This window comes from Hyperolius riggenbachi, chromosome 12 (assembly GCF_040937935.1).
Source record: "Hyperolius riggenbachi isolate aHypRig1 chromosome 12, aHypRig1.pri, whole genome shotgun sequence".
Taxonomy (NCBI): Eukaryota; Metazoa; Chordata; class Amphibia; order Anura; family Hyperoliidae; genus Hyperolius; species Hyperolius riggenbachi.
Genome location: NC_090657.1, coordinates 182,703,189 through 182,711,264, shown reverse-complemented (window position 1 = coordinate 182,711,264; position 8,076 = coordinate 182,703,189). Strand labels below are relative to the sequence as shown.

Below are 8,076 nucleotides of genomic sequence, written 5' to 3'. Positions count from 1 at the left end.
TTCCGGCAGGTGGCGCTGTTGATGTTAATTCCAAACATAATTACTTCACGTCAACCTGTGAATGTAAACGCCGGATGCGCTCGGCTTAAACAGATTAAGCCGCCGGCTTGCTTCGTGTCTCGCTCTTCTCCCCCTCTTGCCCTCTCTCCTATAGAACACTGGGGAGGGGACATGCGTGTCCCCCCCAGAGTCGTTCGTCGTAATGCCGCGACGAACGACTCTGGGGGGACACGCATGTCCCCTCCCCAAGGCTCATACGAGAGAGGGCAAGAGGGGGAGGAGAGCGAGACCCTCACGAAGCAAGCCGGCGGCTTGATCTGTTTAAGCCGGGCGCATCCGGCGGTTTACATTCACAGGTTGACGTGAAGTAATTATGATTGGAATTAACATCAACAGCGCCACCTGCCGGATGCGCCCGGCTAACGGATAAGTACCATACTAAATAACGATAATGTATCCCAACTAAAAAGTGTCTTTGCTCCTGATAGTTATGTCACATAAAATAGGTCTCTCCTGTTAAAAAAAAAAAAGGTGCAGTGACTGTATGGAAACTGAACAGCAGCTAGACGGCTGATTGGATTACACTCTCAGTATTCTAATCAAGCACTTCTGACTGCTGTCTGCCCTGCAAATTAACCTAACCTCCTGTCAGTAATCTTCTCCTACAATCAGCCACCTTCAGCGCATTACAATAGACCCCATTTCACAGCACGGAAGTGCTGCGGGATTAATTACCATTGGAGGGCAGCTCTGCAGAAGCACAGTCTGAGCTATGCTATGTCTGATTGTGCTGCCTTCTCTGCGGAATGAGGAACTGAGGAAGTGATCTCCACAGAATGAGGAAGTCATGTCTGCGCATGTCTGCCATGGAGGGCAGCTTTGAGGCAGCGTAATCAAGACGTTACACCGGGCTGCCCTATCTGATATTACAACGGCGCAAAGTAAGCGCACTGCGTTCCTGTGTCTGCATTTGGTCTTCGGTATCAGGGCTGCCGTGTAGTGCGTCAGCGTGACGTAATCTCAGGCATGCCGGGAGGTGTAGTCCGGGTTGAGGAGCTGCCGTTGCGCATTCAGGTCGCCTGGGTGGCTGCTAGGAAACGGATTTTCCACGGCTCGGGGTGATGATTGGCTGAAGGCTTTGCAAGGAAGAGGCGGAGCAGCAGGGGCACAAGAACAGAGTCTCAAGGGGGGAAGCCACAGAGACCCCTTGTCCTCAGGAGTGGCAGTCAGGGATCTCTACAGGGGATCTCCCATAGGTGAGTATGGCAGCCGCCGCCCCCCCCCCCCTCTATGTATCTGTGGATAGCAGGGTGTGAGGACATATTCCTGCTGGGTGTGTAACCTGTCACCCAGAGATTTACAGGCTGACTGTGGGTAACATTGCCTGTGCCTGCTACCCATGTGAGTGAGTGTTATATATCTATCTATCTATATATATATATATATATATATATATATATATATCTATATATAATATATATATATATATATATATATATATCTATATATAATATATATATATATATATATATATATATCATACCCCTCTGTGATAGCTGTGGCATATTCAGCCATACTGCTAAAGAGTGTGATTCCATGCACAGTACTATCTTTGTGTATCCAATGCTTCTGGTATTAGACATCATTTTCTTTTTTACTATTGAGATTTGAAAGTTCTTTAGGGCACAGTCCTTTGACATTGCTATTATAGCTCAACGGGGCTGCTGACCTTGTGATAGTCGTTCCACCAAGCTTGTTGAAAGCTCGACTCTCACTCCTGTGTCTGATAGTTGTAGGCATACATTTATATATACAGTAAAATCCTTGTATTCTAGGAATACGCCATGAGATTTTCTGGCAGATAGATGGTTCAATAGATAATTTCCCACAGGTCCGATCTGATTTTCCATCGTTTTTCTGATTGATGTCTCATTGAAGTGAATGGAAATCAGAAAAGTGATCGGAAAATCGGACAGCAAATCTGCTGAAAAATCGAATCCTGTTTTCCCAGCATTATAGTAAACGTCAAGGGACCTGGCCAGGACCTGGGGACTGAGTTTACTTTAATGAGACTCTACTGTTTATTATAATATCATTTTTGTGAGAGGGGGCTGGTTTGTTGTTGTGAATCACAGGTAGGCTTGGTGACTTCTATGTGCTAATGGAGCATTGTTTGCAAATTGTGACGTTCTTTTACTCCTTATGGTTATTAATGCGATAGCTGCAGAATTAAGTGCCTGGGGTAATTTGTTTAGAGAAAATGCACATAAATTCACCTCAAGTGTTCTCCCCAGAATTTTTTTGCAGCCGGGTGGCATGAAAAAGTAGCTAGCTGTGCGCTTACAGCATAGGATGAGGAGGTGAGATGATGACAGCCGGATGCTCACCAAAATTAGCACAATGGAGCACCCGGCTAAACGAGCCTGAGGAGAACACTTTTCATTGTTTGATAACTGTATATCAACTGCTTATCTGGCAGCAAGGCTGCTGATGGCAACCAGCCTTCCCCCCCCCCCCCCCCCCTCTATGTTTCACTTGGGCTCTTCTACCTGACCAGAATTCTAACAGCCATCACTTTTTGTAATTTGCACAGAGCTGCTGACCTATCAGTTTGGTTCACTGGAATAACAGCTTTTCAGGTGGAAGAGGACCCATAAAGTGGGGAATCCCTGTCCCCATCAGTAGTCCTGCTGACAAAACAGTAGTCCTGCTGACAAAACTGCCGAGAGGTACTGGAAAGGGGCATTTCTGAGTGTTACACAAATTACTATAAGGTACATTTTTTATTATCATATTTGCAGCACTAACATTTTTCTGCAGTACATAAGTGCTCTCAAGATTACATCCCTGTCCCTTCCATGGCTTATTTGGGAGGAGCCAGTTAACTTACCAGTATGTTTTTGGGATGTGGGGCTAGCAGAATATCTGAATTTTCAATTTTGTTGTAATTTAAAGCACACCTGAAGATTAAAAAAGAAGATACTTATCACTGCAGAGAGAAAGCATTGTATGTTCCCAAGACTTCCCCGATCCTCTAAGGTCTTTCCGCTGCCGGCCGATAGCCTCCTCTTCTTCTTTGCGGCTGCGCTGCGTAAGTGCCAGTAGGGTTCGGACCCGCGCAGCAGCATGTAGCCAGGTGTACAGAGGAGGAAAAAGCTGTACTTGTGTAGTGCGTCCATGCTTGTACAGGGAGGGGTTCATGGCCACGAGCAATATTCAACATTTATGTATGTATGAATATTTTTAAAAGGTCTCAGCGCAGGAACCAGGGCTGTGGAGTCAGAGAAATTTGGGTACCTGGAGCCTGTGGATTCATAAACCGAGGAGTCTGAGTCGGATGATTTTTGTTCTGACTCCACAGACCTGGCAGGAATGGCGGAGGGTTAGAAGATCGAGGAAAATCCTGGAGTATCCAGGCACTTCCCACTACTGGGGTCAGTAACTTGTTGTTGTTGTTGTTGTTTTGCGTCAGGTGCGCTTGAATTATTTTTTTTTCAGGTCATTGAACAGTTGTGAGGGCTGGGAAATATTGATCACCTGTGGTGTATGCAGGAACTTGTTCAGAAAAAAATGTTTGGGGGCTCCTTTCCACTAGAGCGAATCTGCATGCGCTTCCTGCATGCAGATTCGCTCAACCAATACAAGTGGATGGCGCCGCTTCCACTTGTCAGGAATTCTGTGCGGCTCGCTCTGCAGAAAAAATCTGCACAGCAGAGCCGGCAGAATTTGCACGCCGCACACCCGCACGCGAATCGTCGGTCATGTAACTAAATAGGAAAACCGCAAGCACTTGAGTCTTGCAGTTTTCCCGGCGTTTCCACGTGCGATTTCGTTTAAAAACCCATTCAATGCTTGCCGGCATTGACATAGTTAAAATCGCATTGTTAAAATCGCGAACGATTCCGCGTGAAAATCCGCATGAAAACGTCAACGAATCCGCAACCGTATGCGGATTCGTTGACGCAATTTCCGCAAGCAAATCGCGCCGCACAAGTGGAAACGTACCCTGGGTAAAGTGCCGCTGTGTACGTATGTACCATGTGTCGCATGCATGCATGTATGTATTTAAGGCGCCAGGAAATTTGTGCACAGGGTGAAGCTGAAAAACTGCTCATCCTGCTCCTGCAAAAGTCCCGGAGGAGTTAATTACTCTTCCCCCTCCAGGCCGCCATGAACTCAGGGGTAAGATGCAATTTGGCTTCCAGCTTTCACTGGTGGACAAACTACGCTTTTAGTCTCTGTCGACGCTCAGACAATTCACATTACGGCCTACGGTGAGGCATGGTGCACCCTAATTTCCTGCCCCGTTTTTGCATGTCTCAGTTTCTCATAATTCTACTATCCAATCAGGAAATCTATCATACCAATCAACTGCCTGAAAACCTGCCCACAGATCAGCTCCCTTGTGCCACCTTCCCCAAACCTGCCCACAGATCAGCTCCCTTGTGCCACCTTCCCCAAACCTGCCCACAGATCAGCTCCCTTGTGCCACCTTCCCCAAACCTGCCCACAGATGAGCTCCCTTGTGCCACCTTCCCCAAACCTGCCCACAGATCAGCTCCCTTGTGCCAACTTCCCAAAACCTCCCCACAGATCAGCTCCCTTCTGCCAACTTCCCAAAACCTGCCCACAGATCAGCTCCCTTGTGCCACCTTCCCAAAACCTGCCCACAGATCAGCTCCCTTGTGCCACCTTCCCCAAACCTGCCCACAGATCAGCTCCCTTGTGCCAACTTCCCAAAACCTCCCCACAGATCAGCTCCCTTGTGCCACCTTCCCCAAACCTCCCCACAGATCAGCTCCCTTGTGCCAACTTCCCAAAACCTCCCCACAGATCAGCTCCCTTGTGCCAACTTCCCAAAACCTGCCCATAGATCAGCTCCCTTGTGCCACCTTCCCAAAACCTGCCCACAGATCAGCTCCCTTGTGCCACCTTCCCAAAACCTGCCCACAGATCAGCTCCCTTGTGCCACCTTCCCAAAACCTGCCCACAGATCAGCTCCCTTGTGCCACCTTCCCCAAACCTGCCCACAGATCAGCTCCCTTGTGCCAACTTCCCAAAACCTCCCCACAGATCAGCTCCCTTGTGCCACCTTCCCCAAACCTCCCCACAGATCAGCTCCCTTGTGCCAACTTCCCAAAACCTCCCCACAGATCAGCTCTCTTGTGCCAACTTCCCAAAACCTGCCCATAGATCAGCTCCCTTGTGCCACCTTCCCAAAACCTGCCCACAGATCAGCTCCCTTGTGCCACCTTCCCAAAACCTGCCCACTGATCAGCTCCCTTGTGCCACCTTCCCAAATGAGCAGATATTTCTTAAAATCTACTGTAATGCAGTGCTCTGCTGACCGTCCAAATACATTCCAATGTCTACTCATTTCCATGTGTTAAATTGTAGCATATAAATATTTCTGCATTTTTACGGCTGCGCTTCAGTGAATAGTACCTAAAATGTAAGAAAGCAGTAAAAGGTAGTAATGTATGTAAATGGTTGACTTGTAGGGGACAATTTATAATTTTATGGTATAATTCATTCAGATCTGATATCGGGAATTCTCAATGACTCAGCCACTAGTAAATTATTGGAGTCTTATTATGTTGCTACTAAATAGACTATTGCCCTTTACTGTTGGCATTCTGTACATGTACATGCTTGACGCCAGTTATGGGAATAAAAAATGCAATCCTGCTATGAAACACAGACCCCGCCCATGACTAAAATCTGCTCCAAACAAAGCATAAAGTTACGGTACTTCCCTGCCTCAGCATTGCTAAAGAAATAGCAGTCGTGTACAGAGGCTTCTGGTCAAGACATGACCCATTTTCAAACGCTGCGTCTCAATAGTTGTCCAGGACACGCCCCCTTTCAGCCATGCTGCTTGATCACTTCCTGTGGAAACTTGCATTTTCCTCTGTAGCTACAGGAGGCAGCAGAGGGCATATCGCCATGTGATCATTTTATTCATTTTTAAGGTATTTAGCTGCTTTTAAAGAGAAACTCCGATCAAGAATTGAACTTTATCCCAATCAGTAGCTGATATCCCCTTTTACATGAGAAATCTATTCCTTTTCACAAACAGACCATCAGGGGGCGCTGTATGACTGATATTGTGGCGAAACCCCTCCCACAAGAAACTCTGAGGACCGTGGTACTCCTGGCAGTTTCCTGTCTGTAAACCTTGTTGCATTGTGGGAAATAGCTTTTTTTCCAGTAACCTCCAGGACAGGTCCACCATGAGACGACATAGGCTCCTCCCAGGAACAGGAAACGTCCAATTGAGTACTCTATAAATTTTATCAGACACCCTCACTCGCCAGTTGACGTTTCCTGTTCCAGGGAACAAGAGTGCTCTATGTCGCTCGCCGGTCTGTCAGGCCAGGTGTGCCAGGGACTGGGTTGGCGGCGTATGGTGGACCTGCCTGGAGAGGAGTTTGGATCCGGTTGGAGGAGCTGATTTCTTCTTACCTCCTCCAGAGACTGTCTCGGCTACCCTGGATGAGGTGGATCCGGGCACAGCATGCGGCGTCTGTGACTCCCCGCGTGGCGGAGGCCGTTGGTCGCGCCGGAAGTGACGGAGTGAGCGGTCCTGAGCCTCCGGAGGGTTGGCTGGATGTTGCCCACAATGGCGGCGCCCGGACGTTGGACTTCCGCCCTTACTTGACGTCACTTCCGGTCGCGAGGGTGAAGAGACGCCGGAAACCCGCATGGCTCGGCATTTCGTTTGGAGAGCGGAGCGGGATGGACGCTAAGCAGGAACCGGGAAAGGTGAGATTGGCGGAGGCTTGGTGACCTTTATGGTATGAGCCATACGCTAGTACGCCGCATCTATGCTGAGGTCTGTTTATACACAGAATGTATACATAGTACTATCAGTATAGCAGTATACGCGGGTTGTCTGCTTAGCGTCTTTTCTGAGGTCTGTTCATTGACATATTATTAGTTATTATGTATCTGGCAGATATCTGAAATCCGTGATTATAGTGGATTGCAATTATTTTATAAACATGGATTCTGCTATTTCGCATATTATAATCTGCTGTGGGGTATTTTTACAGATGTTGTTATATACAGATTAATATTGTATATTCTGTCTTGAAATACTAAATAGATTGATGAAGATCTTTTAGTCTATCTATTATGTATAGTTAGAACATATTCTAACTACACAATCATGGATGCCTTGTCTGGGTGATGGCTGTATTATCACTACTAGAGGTATATGCACCTGGGTGTCCTTCTTCTGTAGAGGACTTTAGGTGACACTGTGTTTTTTTATATGTTTTATTGTAGGGCACAGAAGCTACTGACCCTTCAAGGCCAAGAAGGCGGTGCCCGCTCTGTGACACAAAGCTTGCCCATAATTATGCCAGACAGTTTTGTCAACCTTGCCTAGTGAAGTTAGTTCAGGAACAGTCAGGCACATTACAGGAAGAAATTAGATCAGTGATGAAACAAGAGATGACAGATACAATTAAATCCTTGAAAGAAGCTCTATCAGAGGCTGTGAATCCGGCAGTGGAAGTAGTTACAGCATCAGCTGGCACAGCGGCTGGTACAGCACCTGAGCATAGTTCTGATCCGATACAGCCAGAACAACCGGGTAAACATAAAAGTAAATCAAATAAAAGAAGAGTGATCTCTTCATCAGAAGAGGAAGCTATGGAAGAGGATGAGGATAATGAAGGAGATGATGATGAGTCTGATGCATCCTCAGTAAGGAGTGTGGAAAGTCAGTCGGATCTTAAGAAGGTTTCTAGATTCAGATTTCCAGCGGATGAGACGGATGAACTCATTTTAGCTATTAATAACACTCTTAAAATAGAACCCAAAAAGACGGAAGAAATATCAATTCATGATAAATTATATCAGGGAATGGAGCCATCAGAACCACTGACATTCCCTGTTCACAAATCCACTAAGAATACTATAATGAGTCAATGGAAATTTCCGGATAGGAAATTATTCATGTCCAAAGGGTTTGTTAAAAGATTTCCATTTTCAGAGGGGGATATAAAGACATGGGATCGATGCCCCAGATTAGATGCAGCTTTCTCACAAGTGAATAAGGACAACGAG

The 8,076-nt window shown here is 46.7% G+C and overlaps 1 protein-coding gene across 2 annotated transcripts in view; it reads left to right on the top strand.

Moving 5' to 3' along the window:
- The first annotated feature begins 1,025 nt into the window (after window positions 1-1,025).
- The window catches only part of BCL2L1 (BCL2 like 1), a 36,337-nt gene continuing 29,286 nt past the window's right edge, over window positions 1,026-8,076 (top strand). Inside the window, exons 1-2 of one of the 2 annotated variants that reach the window (XM_068261918.1) lie at window positions 1,026-1,256; window positions 2,594-2,774. The gene's annotated coding sequence lies outside the window, so the exon portion shown is untranslated. The remainder of the gene's footprint in view (window positions 1,257-2,593; window positions 2,775-8,076) is intronic. The other variant, XM_068261917.1, reaches the window with a different exon arrangement.